The 14,990-nt window shown below is 34.5% G+C and overlaps 1 protein-coding gene across 6 annotated transcripts in view; it reads left to right on the forward strand.

The window, feature by feature from the left end:
- Positions 1-3,324: 3,324 nt before the first annotated feature.
- Positions 3,325-14,990, forward strand: part of LOC138704871 (cornifin alpha-like) — a 49,805-nt gene continuing 38,139 nt past the window's right edge. For 4 of the 6 annotated variants that reach the window (XM_069833221.1, XM_069833259.1, XM_069833241.1 and 1 more), the window contains exons 1-3: positions 3,328-3,419; positions 4,864-5,011; positions 13,336-13,631. The gene's annotated coding sequence lies outside the window, so the exon portion shown is untranslated. Of the gene's footprint in view, positions 3,420-4,863; positions 5,012-13,335; positions 13,632-14,990 lie in introns of all 6 variants that reach the window. The other 2 variants (XM_069833278.1, XM_069833286.1) reach the window with 1 other exon arrangement.

A 14,990-nucleotide genomic window follows, 5' to 3' on the forward strand; every position in this document is an offset into this window, starting at 1 on the left:
CATAATATTTTGGATCAGATTTGATTGCAACCATTCACGACACTGAACAATGCGGATTCTGGAACTGCAACTCAGAAATTTGAGGGTATTTGGAACAAAAACAAATATTTGGCCTTCTTTCTCCAGAAGAAGGAACTTTTATATTGTTTTTATAGTTTTATAATATATCAAGCTGGAAAATAATGGTTAAATTACTGAAAATGTAATAAAAATTGATTATTTCGAAATCAAAACCCAAATAATATGTTATCACAAGTCGTAAAGCACAAAAAATAATTAAATGAAAAGAAATGTCTGATGAGATGAATGTAAAGTGCAAAATTAAAAATATAAATAGCGAATTGAAGGTGCTAGTCTTTAAAAATTGAATTATTGAACTGCAATGAAGCATGAAGAAAATACAGTATGTCAGGCAGGCATAACCTTGTATAACAAGCAACCTAAGCTCTATGTTGTAATTGATGCATTGCTGACTTACTTACGAATGGCTTTTAAGAAACCTGGAGGTTCATTGCTGCCCTCACATAAATGCGCCATCAGTCCCTATCCTGAGCAAGACCGATTCAGTCTCTACATCATATCCCAACTCCCTCAAATACATTTTAATATTATCCTCCCATCTACATCTCGGCCTTTCCAAAGGTATTTTTCCCTCCGACCTCTCAACTAACATTCTATATGCATTTCTGGATTCACTCATATGTGCTACATGCCGGGCCCATCTCAAATGTCTGGATTTAATGTTCCTAATTATGCCAGGTGAGAAATACAATGCGTGCAGTTCTGTGTTGTGTAGCTTTCTCCATTCTCCTGTAACTTCACCTCTCTTAAAGTGAGAGTCCAAGTTTCACAACCATACAGAAGAACTGGTAATATAAGTGTTTTATAAATTCTAACTTTCAGGTTTTTTGAGAGCGAACTGGATGACAAAAACTTCTCAACCAAATAATAACAGAGATTGTCCATATTTATTCTGTGTTTAATATTCTCCTAAGTGTCATTTATATTTGTTACTGTTGTTCAGTGATATTTGAACTTTTCCACCTTCTCAAAGAATAAATATTTACAAGTTTTATATTTCCCTTTCGTACCACGTTCTGGTAATGAGACATGATCATGTACTTTGTCTTTCCGGGATTTACTTCCAAACCTATCTCTTTAGTTGCTTCAAGTAAAATTCAACAACAGATTACGCTCAGAAACTTTTAAATACTAACCACATTCTTCTCTTAAACACAATATGAATGAATGGATAAAGAACGTTATGGAACCATTATCATCTATATCAGGGGCAGCTTTAGAGGCAGTGCCATCGTGCCATGGCACTACCAGAACACAAAAGAAAAGGAGAATTCGTATTTTGCGCGCAAAACCAGAGAGAAATAAGTTATGCTTGTACTTGCAAACTCTACCTCCAAAATTATCGTTGCCGCCAACCTCGTTGTAACCAGTGTTTGCAGCATGGATCTGTATCAGATGCGCGCGCAATCTTCATCTTCTCCCGTCTATTTCAGCATCTGAAATGTGCCAGGCCACAGTATAAGAAGTTATATGTGGCCAGGCACAGTAGGAATGTTTTGGTTGTTGGTTTATCTTTAACCAAGAGGGCTAGTAGCCGTCTTGCCTTTAACGAAGTAAGCTTTATTAAAAGAACTCTAACGCGTATGCGGAGTTATGGGGGGAGAGGGGGACACTGCCCCCCCCCCAAACTTGGTCGAGCTTTTGTTTTCTATTAATGTTAGAAAATATTGAATTCAAAAGATTTTTCGTGCTTTTGTTTATGATTAAGTTTCTGTGTTTAAATTGACGAATTAATGTCTTCAGACCATGTGTCTGGACTATAATAATTATTATTATTATTTTAAATTTCTGAATATATAAGATTTCTATACCTCATTTGAGGAATGGAATCATTATAATGTTTTTTTTTGTAATAGCCTGTACTGCAGGTGTTCAAACAGCCACTTGGAGAACTACGAATAACATACTGCACAACAATGCAGAAAAAAGAAAAGTGATCCCGGTATAATGTGTAAACTTAAAGACGAGATTAAATAAAACAATAATTAGAATTTACATTTCATATGATATCTTGCTTTTTCAAATAAACAGATAAAGTAGATGTAAAATTGGTCCACTGCTGTGGAGTAATGGTTAGAACATCTGGCCATGAAACGAGGGTGCCCAGGTTCAAATCCTGGTTGGGACAAGTTACTTGGTTGGGGTTTTTCCTCAATCAATTGAAGCAGAATTGTTGGATAATTTTCTGTGTTGGACCTCAGATTCATTTCGCCATCATTAATTCACACATCATCCATACAATAGCCAGGGTTACGTTCATGGTGCAGCGTGATATACTTGTTCAAAGAGCGCAGCCATTCGGTTACCCAACCATTCACAGAATAGGAGTGATAAGCACAATAAGCCTCAGGCTGCAGTGCAAGCCTTAAGTTTCCTCCTCTTACAAGAGGGAAAAAAAAAAAAAAAAAAAAAAAAAAAAAAAAAAAAAAAAAAAAAAAAAAAAGTAAAATTTTCTGTATAATTTGTTACAATGTTACTTTACAATACCTTTATTAAATGATCATATTCCGATATACTGTACCAAGGTCAAGCTATAACGGGGGAGGAGATAAATGGTGTTCCCCATAATCTCGTCATATCGGAATTCTATGGTTTTGCTTTGCCTCTCCCCCAAGGAAACTGTTCTCTCTCCGCCTATGCTCTAACGCCATTCAGGAATGATGTGTTAAGCATTAGCGGATTTACAAACCGTGCACTTTTACGTGACATTTTTCCCCCTGTCTCTTATTCCCACACACAAAACAATACCCATTATAATATTCCAAATTTTACTTTCTCTCCCCCCCCCTCATTTTTTGAGTTCCCATCTACTCCTTTTGTTCCAATATGGTTGGCGACACTGATATCGCTCTCGCTGTTCCGTTAGCTAATAAATAGATCAGTGTTGCCAATGGGACAGAAATTCCGTCAAAACTGACGGACGAAATTTCAATGTAGCGGACGGGGAAAAAATGGCTTTGACGAGTGACGGATTATCTGGCGGAAATTACGATTTACATCTTGACTTTTTTAGTTGCTGTCATTTTTAATTGTTTAAATTTTGGGGGAGTGTAGACCAAACCAGCACATCAACTGCAGATCTAGAGGCAGATGATGTGGATTATTATTATTATTTTAATCAAGATTGGTAAGGAAGTTGTGTTAATATTTGCTTTTATTTGTATATAGATATATTGAGTGGGCCTTATTATTATTTTTTTTTATTATTTAGACGGATTCTGACGGATTTTCGGGTGTTAGACTGACGGGGATACAATTTATGTGTTGGCGACACTGTAATAGATACTGCAGGCAGGGTTGACTGGGTAATTAGATGATGGATATGTTATCGCCATTCCGTAAGAAAATTAATAAATAGTTATGTAATTACATTTTCAGGTGTATATTTATTACATTAAGTATTAAATTGTGTGGTGGCATTCCTTCTGGTTTCAAAGAATTCAAGAAATCAGTTGGTTAAAACATAACCTGAAAATATGTAAATTATTTTTATATTGCGATAAGGGCCCACGCCCTTATACCCAGAGATATTTTCTAAACTCCCAACGTTCTATAGTAACAATGCGAGGCTACTACAGTAAATTAGGTGGGGCTGTCAACCATTTCGTTGTCATTTTCAAAAAGACAAATAACAGATTTTGACTTTTTTTTTTTAAAGTTGCTGGTCTTCTTCCGTCCATATGCTTCCCCCCAAGTTTTGGGTTGTCACACTACAGTTAGGAATGGGGGGACTAGTCTGTCCTACGTACATCAGCTTCCTTTCTGCTGCACATTCGAGGGAGTTTGCGGAATTGTATAGAGTTGGCATATTTTTTTTTTTTCCTCCGAAAATCAAATTTTGTTCGGGATTCTGATTTTGGTGCTACCACGTCCGACGTGAGTCACTAGCAAATGAAGCACTGCACCTCGTTTGTCGATATTATCGTTAATATACCGCAGATTTGAGACTGAAATATCTTTGATAAACCGAAAAAATTCAATCCGACGTAAAGTCTGCCTAGGAGAGGAGATCGATTTTTTTTTTTTTTTTTTTTTTGCTGGTTTGGTTATACCAGTGACCCTGCTGGGCTGTTACAGTAAAGAGGGCGGGTTTCTCAGCCCCTTCGTTCTCCTTGTGTAAAAAAAAGTCTCGTGTGAACAGTTGATTTTGACTTTGACCCCCCCTCTCCCTGGCTCCAGAATTACTTTTTCAATATGCCAAATCAATAAAAACATGTAATTGCATGAATTTTTTCCGTCTTGATCACAATAAATATTATCATTATCATTATTAAGAAAAAATGCAATTTACATACTGCTAATTTATTGCATAATTATACCAAAAAGCTCTAACCACTAGCCCGAAGATAGAACGACATATATCTACCACTTCAAACAAAGGAGTGAAAGAAATACTAGGCATTCGTGTAAACAATACAACCCTCATATGCAGGCAGAAACAAGCAGAAGACGAGACAAAATAAACTGAAAAATATAATACCTCATAATAATTATTACTTTTGTACATGGGTTTTGTTTGACAGTCTGTCTAATGTCCCTAGTCATTCACACTGTTGCTTTAAAACTTAATGTATCATGCGTAACTGAGAGACAGTCAGTACAATGTAGCATGTGGCTTATACACCTTTCCTATTTTAAGGATCTCATATTAATCATTCATCTGCCATAATTATGTACCGCTGAGATGAAGATTGCCACAAGTAATTACCATCGTCATAATCACAGTGAAGGCTAGAATATTTTTCCTGCATTATGTTCAGTGAGATGTTATATTGCTTCCAGTTTGGATGGCAGTACAAAGCTGATGATTCCAAAGAAAAACAGAAGATATATATAGAAGAACAGACAATCAGTGAGGAGAGGCTGCTCATGGTGAAACGTGAGGTTATAGAAACAGGAACTACTTCATGTGTATACCTGATAGTAAAAGGTTAGTTTTGTGTATAGTCCAACATACAGTACTTCTCTAATTTATATGATACTTTTGAATTATGTCTTTTGTTATCACATACAGTAGCGTGCAAATTAATCCGAACAACGTAATTACTTATGCAAAAACACTCAAACGGGATAAAAAAAGGATCTAAGACATACCTCAGTAATCTATGTGGCCTCCCTTGTTCCTAATAACAGCTCTGAGACGATTTGGCATGGAGTCCACTAATTTCCCACCAATATTCTTCATTTCTTCATCGCGAAACCATACACCAATGAGGGCAGAAATCATCTTCTCCTTTGTAGAACAATCCATTTTTTGCATTCTTCTTTTGCAAATTGACCACAAGTTCTCAATGGGGTTGATGTCGGGTGAGTTGCCTGGCCAGGGGAGTACCTGAATATTCTTCTTGTTGAAGAATTCTGTAGTTTTTGGAGACATATGGCATGGTGCCAGGTCTTGTTGGAACACACCTCTGCCATCCGGAAATGATTTTTGCAGCTGGGTACGATTCTGGTTTCCAAAAAGTGAATATATTTGTCAGAATTCATCATTCCCTTGATAGGTATTAATGCTCCAGGCCCTTCATGTGTAAAACAACCCCAAAACATTACTTTAGGGGGGTATTTGGGTGCTTGTTGGAGATGAGCTGCTGTTACTTTTTCGGATCATTTCCGTACGTAAGAAACACGGTGGCCGTGGACCTCGAAATGAGACTCATCGGAAAAAAGTACATTCTTCCAGTCATTCACTGTCCAGTGTTGATGTAATTTTGCCCACATTAAGCGTTTTTTGCACATAACAGGGGTTAGCAGTTGCTTCTTAATAGGCTTACGAGCCCTTCGTCCAGCTTCCAAAAGCCTATGCCGCACTGTTGTGACGTGAATATTCGCCCCAGTGGTAGCCATTAACTCGCGGGTTAAGTCGACATCAGTTAGTCTAGGATTTAATTTACTTTTCCTGGCAATTAAACGATCATCTGCAGGTGAAGTCTTCCTTTTCCGGCCACAGTTTCCTTTTTTCTGGGGTGTGATGGATCCAGTCTCCCTGTATCGTTTTGTGATCGAATTAACAGTAGCCAAACCGATGTGACATTCTGCAGCAATTTGCCTCTGTGTTATAGAAGAATGCTCTGCTAATGTTATAATTTTAGACCGTTTTCGTGGAGTTGTATCCATTTGTGAAGACGACAGAATGTACACAGGATTGCAGTATTAAGTCTTCAACACAACTGAAATGCTTGTAAGTACAAAACGACAGGCAAAATGTCACATATTATAAAAAAAATAATAACGACAGACCTTCAACAATGGAATTACACGTACTACAGATGTCAATTAAAGCGGTATGAGCAGCTGTGAGGCCAACAATGACAGAAAATGTAAAAATATGTCGTGTTCGGATTAATTTGCACGCTACTGTAGATAGTTAATTCCTAGTACTAAGTGACTGGTATTTCTTGACTGATTTTAGCTTATTTGATATCAAATTTTGAATTTACAAACCTGATACTAGTAGGACTTGAGGCTTTCCCTGCATTGGATATGAAATAATTCTTCTCAGGTTCTCAGCTAGCTAAGTTGGATAGTTGCTTCCAAGCTTTTGATGACTATATATTATTTTAATGTACCGAAGTACAAATGATATTTCCATGCAGATATTCTGCGTCATCATATGATGAAAGAGTAATGGAACGGAGAAAAGCATCAGCATGTAGAGCTGAAAACCCGGGTTGAAATCCCGGCACCGGAGAGAGTTTTTCTCTGTTCCATTACTCTTTCATCATATGATGACGCAGAATATCTGCATGGAAATATCATATGTACTTCGGTACATTAATATAATATATATATAAAATGCGTAAATCACTTTGTGATTTAAGACGGCGCTTATTCCGTCGGATCCCGGCCAACTAGTCACTCATAACGAGTGCACCTCAGCACATGTGTGGACTTTGGTCCTACGTTCATAGACATCTATGACGTAGTGCAGAGGGCGGCCACTAGAGGGAACCCAAGAGTTGGAACTTAATCTGAGACGATTCTGTCTGACGCCGGGGTGGTATCCGGTGTGGCTTAGTGGATAAAGCATCAGCATGTAGAGCCGAAAACCCGGGTTCAAATCCCGGTGCCGGAGAGAGTTTTTCTCCGTTCCATTACTCTTTCATCTTTTGATGACTAGCTCTGCCATCTTCTTCAAGGATTGAACCTGAAGAACATGGCAGAGTTAGTCATCGAAAGCTTGGAAGCAGCTATTCAACTTAACTGGCTGAGAAGCCGAGAAGAATTATTCCTGATACTAGTAGTTTGGAAGGCTTGTAAACCAGTGATATTTTGAATTGACATGTGAATTAAGCCACAGTTACAGGATAATTAACTTATAGGGGCACCAGTATTATTTTCGTTAAATTAACATTGATTAGATTTATTTGCAAGTTACGGATTATTGGGCCCAGTATTGATCCATAATAAACAGCTGCATTTTACACAATATGTAAGCAGCTAGAACACTAACTGCTTGTGGCTGCTGTTACAGTGTGCTGCTATCATGCGCTACTGTGTAAATAAGTCAATCACAATCAGTCAAATGCCAAAGTCAATGTTGCCATATTAGCAACAAATGGAACATTAAAATTTACAGGATACAGAAATTTGTTTCTTATACAACTAAAGATTTTTTCAGCAAGTGAACTGACGAGAAGCAGTAGTTAATTTTCACAGGAAAAATGTAACAAATTACGGGTTTCAGATTACTAATATTTTGTATTGAGTAATACCCATCATTTTACTAATATTATTAGTGATTTTCGATAGAAACATTTTACAAATTACGAGCTACATTTTATTGATATTTTATGTTGCATAACACCTATCTGTTTACTAATATTATTAGTTATTTTCGCAGGAAAATTATTTTACAAATTACAAGTTAAAATTTACAAATATTTTCCATTGTATAATACCCATCAGATTACTAATATTATTAGTGATTTTCGTTAGAAAAATTTTACAAATTACGAGTTACAGTTTACTAATATTTTATGTGGCGTGATGTCCATCAATTTACTAATATTATTACTTATTTTCGCTGGAAAAATTTTACAAATCACAAATTATTAATATTTTCTATTGCATAATACCCATCCGTTTAGGTAGTAGTTATTAGTGATTTTCGGCAGACTAATTTGACAAATTACGACTTATAATTTGGTAATATTTTTTGTTGTATAATGCCCATCTGTTTAGTAATATTATTACTTATTTTCGCTGGAAAAATTTTACAAATTACAAGTTACAAATTACTAATATTTTCTATTGCATAATACCCACCAGTTTATTATTATTATTATTATTATTATTATTATTATTATTATTATTATTATTATTATTATTATTTTCTCTCGTTTTCTACTTTATTTTCTTCCCTATTTTCAATTTTGTACACAATTTTCTCTGTGTTTTCTAGTCACTTTCTCTCTATTTTCCCTCTATGTTATCCTTGATTTTTAACCTATTTTTCCTCTTCTGCTCAATTTTCTACTCTTTCTTCTTTTGTATTGTCTCCTCTATTTTCTCATTTTTTCCTACTCTATCTTGTGCTCTATACTGGATCTATTTCCTACTCTATTTTCGCTCTATTGTCTATTTTCTCATATTTCCTTTTTAATTTCTCCTCTATTTTCCATCTATCGTGTGTTCAGTATTCTCTTATCTTTTCCTCTATTTTCTAATGTATTTTCATTATTTTCTTTTCAATTTCCTATTCTTTTTCTCTGTATTTTCCCTCTACTTTCCCTTTCTTTATCTCAATTTTCTATTCTATTTCATCTCTGTTTTGTCCTCTATTTTTCTCTATTTTGTGTTCTATCTTTTCCTCTATATTCTACTTGATTTTCTCTACATTTTCTGTCTTATATTCTGCTCTGTTTTCTATGCTCTACTCTATTTTTCTCCTATTTTCCCTCTGTTTTCTACCTATTTTCTCGATATTTTCTAGTCTATTTTAGTTTATTTTCTACTCTATTTCCTTGTCTACTTTCTACACTATGTTCCCTCTATGCTCTGTCTGTGTTCTACTCTATTTTTTCGATATTTTCTGTTCTTTCTCTGAATTTTCTCCTCTATTTTCTACCCTGCTTTCTGTCTATTTTGTTCACTACTTTCTATCTTCCGTTCCCTCTATTTTCTTTGTATTTTCTCCTCAATTTTCTAGCCTTTTCTTCTCTGTTTTCTCCTGTATTTTCTGCTACATTTTCACTCTATTTTCTCCTCTATGGAGTACTATTTTTTTCTCCTTTATTTTCTCCTCCATACAGTATTTGTTTTCTTCTTTATTTTCTCTCTAATATCTCCTCTGTTTTCTCTATATTTTCTACTTTGTTTTCTCCTGTATTTTCTACTTTATTTTTCTACATTTTCTGCTCTAATTTCTCTCTGTTCTCTGCTCTATCTTCCTTCTCTCTATTATGTACGCGATTTTCTCTTTTTCTTCCTATTTTTCCTCTTCCCATATTCTCTTTCTACTCTATTTTCTTATCATTTTCTACTCTATTTTCTTCATTATCTACTCTATTTTCTGTTCTAATTTCTCTCTAATCTCTACTTTTTGTACTGTATTTTGGTTTATCTTTTCTACTCTATTTGTCCTCTATTTTCTCCCCTATTTTTACTCTATTATTTCTCCTTGTGTTTGCTCTATTTTCTCTCCAATTTGTTCGTCTATTTTCTCTCTATGTACTGCTCTATATTCTGCTCTATCCTCTCTGTATTTTGTGCTCAATTTTATCTCTATTTTCTCTGTTTTGTACTCTTATTTTCTCGTCGATTTTCTCTCTGGTTTATGCTCTGTTTTCTCTTTATTTTCTCTCTTATATTTTCGGTTTAATTTCCACTCTGTTTCCTATGTATTTTCTCACAGTTTCCTCTATTTTCTGTTCTGTTTTGTGTATTTTGTACTCTCTTTTCTCTCTATTTTATCCTCTATTTTGTAGTCTATTTTGCCTCTATTTTATCTATTTTCTCCACAAATTTCTACTTTGTTATTTTCTCCTCTATTTTCTTCTTTACTTTATACTATAATTTTCTCTCTTTTTCTGCTTTATATGTATCCTATTTCGTCTATTTCTTACTCAATTTTCTCTCCATTTTCTTATCTACTTTATATTTTCTCCTCTTTTTTAATCTGTATTTTATGTTATTCTGATATTTTCTCTGTATTTTCTGCCTATATTCTCCTTTATATTCTCTTTATTTTGTCTCTATCTTCTCTATTTCTTCTCCTCTGTTTTCCTTGTATTTTGTGCTCTAAACTGTATATTTTCTCGTATATTTTCTGCTCTATTTTTGCTCTATTATCTACTAGATTTTCTTTATTTTGTCCTGTATATTTTCTAATTTCTCTCTATTTTCTCCTCCTCTATACCGTATTTACTTCTCTATTTTGTCCTCTGTATTCTTCTCTTATTTCTAGTATATTGCCTCTATTTTCTTTTCTGGTTTCTCACTATTGTCCTAGTATGTACTCTATTTAGTATTTATTTTCTGCCCTATTTTGTACATTATTTTCTCTCTGTTGTTGCTACTTTCTGATGTTTCTTCTCCCTTATTTTCTCCTCATTGTTCTCTTTATTTTCTACCCTACTTTCATCATATTGTCTGTATTGTCTCTATTTTCTACTCCATTTTGTATTATTCTCGCTATTTTCTCGTCCACTCCACTTTCTGCTTTATTTCCCTCTTATTTCTTTCTATTTTCTCCTTCTGTTACCTTCTATTTTCATTTTATTTTTTCCTTAATTTTGTCGTCTGTATTTCTTCTCTATTTTCCTCTTTATCCTCTATTTACTCCCACATTTCCCTCAATTTTCTCCCATATTTTCCTTTATTTTCTCCCATATTGCCCTCTATTTTCTGTCTATTTTCCCCTGTGTTTTCGCGTCTATTTTTCCTTTTTTCTCTCGGTTCTGTCTATGTATTTTCTTCCCTATTTTCTCTATATTTCTGCTTTTTTCTATTCTATTTTGTACTGTTTTTCTTTTGTATTTTCTACTCTATTTTGTGCATATTCTCCTCTATTTTCTACTGTTTTCGCATCTATTTTGCCTCTATTCCATCCTATATTTTCTCTCCATTTTATGCTCGTTTTTCTACTCTGTTTTTCTTTTGTATTTTCTCCTCTGTTTTATACTCTATTTTCTGTCTGTTTTCTATCGCCTTTTCTTTCTATTTTCCCTCCAATTTTGTCGTCTAATTTCTCTTTATTTTCTCTATTTTATATTCTGTTTTCTCTCTATTTTCTGCTGTGTATTCTCTGCATTTTCTGCTCACTTGTACTCTATTTTCTATCTATTTTTGACCTATTTTCTCTCTATTTCCTTTTACGTATTTCCCTCTCTTTCTTGTCTAGTTTCTCCTCTATTTTGTCTCTATTTCTAGCCATATTCTGTTAATTTCTACTCTATTTTTCCGCTATATATCTCTTATTTTCTCCTATACTTTCTACTCTACTATCACCCCTCCATTCACTCCTCTAGTACTTATTTTCTCTATTTTCTATTCTATTTTAAATCTATTTTCTCCTACACTCTCGTCTATTTTCCCTCTATATTGTCCTGTATTTTCTCCTCATTTTCTACTCAATTTTCTCTCTTGTTTCTCCTCCACTTATTCCTCTGTTCTTTCCTATTTACTATTTTTTCTTGTCAATTTTCTCTCTATCTTGTCCTTTATTTTCTACTCTACTTTCCATCGATTTCCTGCTCTAATTCAATTTTATTTTCTCTATTTTCGGTCTACTATCTCCAATTTTCTCTATATTTTCTGCTCTTATATTCTGTATATTTTCTCCTTTATTTTCTACTTCATATTTTTGTGCTGTATTCTCTCTATATATTTTACTCTATTTTGTGTCTAGTTTCTTTCTATATTTTCCTGCATATTCTGTTTATTTTATACCATATGTGTTTATTTTCTGTCTGTATTGTCCTCTATTTTCTGCTGTATATTCTCTCTTTTTGTGCTCTGTTGTCTATGGTTTTACTCTGTTTTCTCTGTTAACTTCTATTTTGTCTCTCTATTTACTCCTCTCTTTTTTACTCAATTTTCTTCCTAATTCCCTTTTCATCCTTTATTTTATTCTCTATTTTCACTCTTTTTCTGCTCTGTTTTCTCTATTTTCTCTGTATTATTTCGTTTTTCTGTGTATTTTCTGCTCTGTTTTCTCTTCTATTTCCCACTCTATTTTCTCTATTTTCACCTCTATAATCTCCTCTATTTTATATCTGTTTTCTCCTGTGTATTGCCTTTATTTTAACCTTTATTTTCTGTTCTATTTTCTCTCTAATTTCTCCTCTATTTCCTCTCTTTAACTCTATTATCTATCAGTTTTCTATATTTTCTCTCTACTTTCTCTTCTATTCCTCTACCTTCTATTCTATTTTGTTTGTTCTGCCCTAATGTCTATCTGTTTTCTATTCTTGTTTTCACTCTGTCTTTTCTTATGTTTATCTGCCTATTTTCTCCTCTAGATTCCTTCAAGATCCTTTCTATTTTGTACTTTATTTTCTCTGTTTCTCGTATCCTATGTTCTTTTGTTTTCCCCTATTTTGTCTCTATTTTCTTTTGATTTCTATTATTTTCTCTCCATTTGTACTCTATTTGCTGCCCGTTTTCTATTCTATTTTCTCCTCAATTTCTCCCTATTTTCTCTCTTTTTCTGTACTAATTCCTCTATTTTCCTCTATTATGTCCATTTTTACCTCTATTATCCCTCTTATTTTCTCCTTTATTTTATCCTCAAATTTCTGTCGACTTTCTCTATATTGTCCCTCTCTTTACTTCTCTATTATCGCGCATATTTTATCCTCGATTACCCTTTCTATTTGGTTGTTTATTTTCTCCTTAATAATGTTCTCTATTTTATCTTGTATTTTTACTCTATTACCTTCTCTTTTCCTCTATATTCTCCTCTATTTTCCCTTTTGTTTTCTTTATTCTGTCCTGTATTTTTCCTCTATTCTCCACTCTGTTTTTCCTCCTTACCCCCTCTATTATCCCTATTTTCTCCTCTGTTTTCCTCTATTTTGTCCTATATTTTGCCATGTATCTTGTTCGCTATTTTGTGCTGTATTTTTTCCACAATTTTCCCGTCTGTTTTTCCTGTATTTTCTCGTCTATTTTCCAGTGTATTTTCTCCTCCATATTCTCTCTTTTTCTCCGTTATTTTCTCTGTATACTTAACTCTATTTTCCCTTCATTTATCACTTATATTCTCTATTTATCATCTATTATCACGTTCGAAACGTTTTGTTTCCACTACAGTGCCAGCACACTTCAAATCCAGAGCTGTGAACCAAAGTGACCGGCATGGTGGGAGAAGGACTGGTGTTGGTCTGTGAGGCACAGGGTGACTTACCACTGCATGTGGCATGATCGGCGTCTCACCGATTCCTCAATCACAGCCACACGCAGATCATGGCGAGACAGACAGACACTGCAAGGGGTCACAGCAGAACTGCACTTTGAGTCCTTAACTCGTAGGGACACTGGACCCTACCACTGTTCAGCATCCAGCGACTTCGGGCAGGACGAGATGTTAGTCTACCTCACAGCAAAGGGTGAGTTTCATGCATGATTTACCTATGTTGAAAATAACTGCTGTCCTTGATGTCGGCTCTATCATTTTTATCAGATGAGTGGAAGGAAGTAGTTCTACTAACAGCTGCATTATTTGAGTTTTAAAGTTTAATAATTGTTACGTAAACGTAAAAAATAAATACAAATTGAAACCCTCTAATTGTTACGGCGTATTTCCTACCACAGAAAGATGTCAGTGCCTGAAACAATAATTCTGTTTATAGATTATATTTGTGTTATTATAATATGAAGAGTTTGCGGGAAAAACGATGAATGTCACAGTTTTCTTAAGGTTGATGTCATTATCTAATTCAATGGATCACTGCGAAATTTAATGTTGTTCTTATGAAAAATGGTAAAAAGTAGAATTATCACCACGAATACAGTAATCCTTTCCTTTATTTTCTATAGAAACAGCACTACATCTTGCAGTTATAGACTCAATTAGATCATTATGTAATCCTTAATTGAAATGTGACATTCATCGTTTTTCCCGCAAGCTCTTCATATGTAAAAGTGCAAATGACTTTGAAACGTGACTGCATGAGTATCTGGTTTAAAACAAATAAATTGTTGTTCAATATGCACTGCTTGTCAGAAGTTTTCGGACTTATTAAAATCTAATTTATATTGAAATACAGAGAAAATAAATTGGAAAGAAATGTAAAATGCTCCTGGTGATTATACAGATGAACCCTGTTCTAATCGAATGCTTTGAGCATTGTAAGGTATCATCCCTTCTTGAGCGTAGTTCATTCCAGTCCATGTCACTGGTTGAAAGCTAACCTTTGAAGAGCGAACTACAGGCATCCATAGGTCATCCATATAGCTAATTTTTTTTTTTTTTAACCCTTACTCTCATTATTCGCAGATTGTAAATGTTACGCTATGTGTACTTTGTTCGAGCGGTAAATGTTGCAGAAATGTTACAAATTAATGTATACAGTATTCTGCTTTGTAAAATGACACAATTTATATTTTTCTCTTCGAAACGAAAATTTAAAAATGGCTTTATCATATAATCGAGTTTGAGTCACTAGTAATCCATATATGAAGATCTTCATATAAAGTCCACACCTGTGGAGTAACAGTCAATGCGTCTGGCCGTGAAACCAGGTGGCCTGGGTTCGAATCCCGGTCGGGGCAAGTTATCTGGTTGAGGTTTTTTCCGGGGTTTTCCCTCAACCCAATACGAGCAAATGCAGGGTAACTTTCGGTGCTCGACCCCGGACTCATTTCACCGGCATTGTCACCTTCATTTCATTCAGACGCTAAATAACCTAGATGTTGATACAGCGTCGTAAAATAACCCAATAAAAAAAATAAAAAAATCTTCATAT

The sequence above is a fragment of the Periplaneta americana genome, chromosome 1 (genome assembly GCF_040183065.1).
Source record: "Periplaneta americana isolate PAMFEO1 chromosome 1, P.americana_PAMFEO1_priV1, whole genome shotgun sequence".
NCBI lineage: Eukaryota > Metazoa > Arthropoda > Insecta > Blattodea > Blattidae > Periplaneta > Periplaneta americana.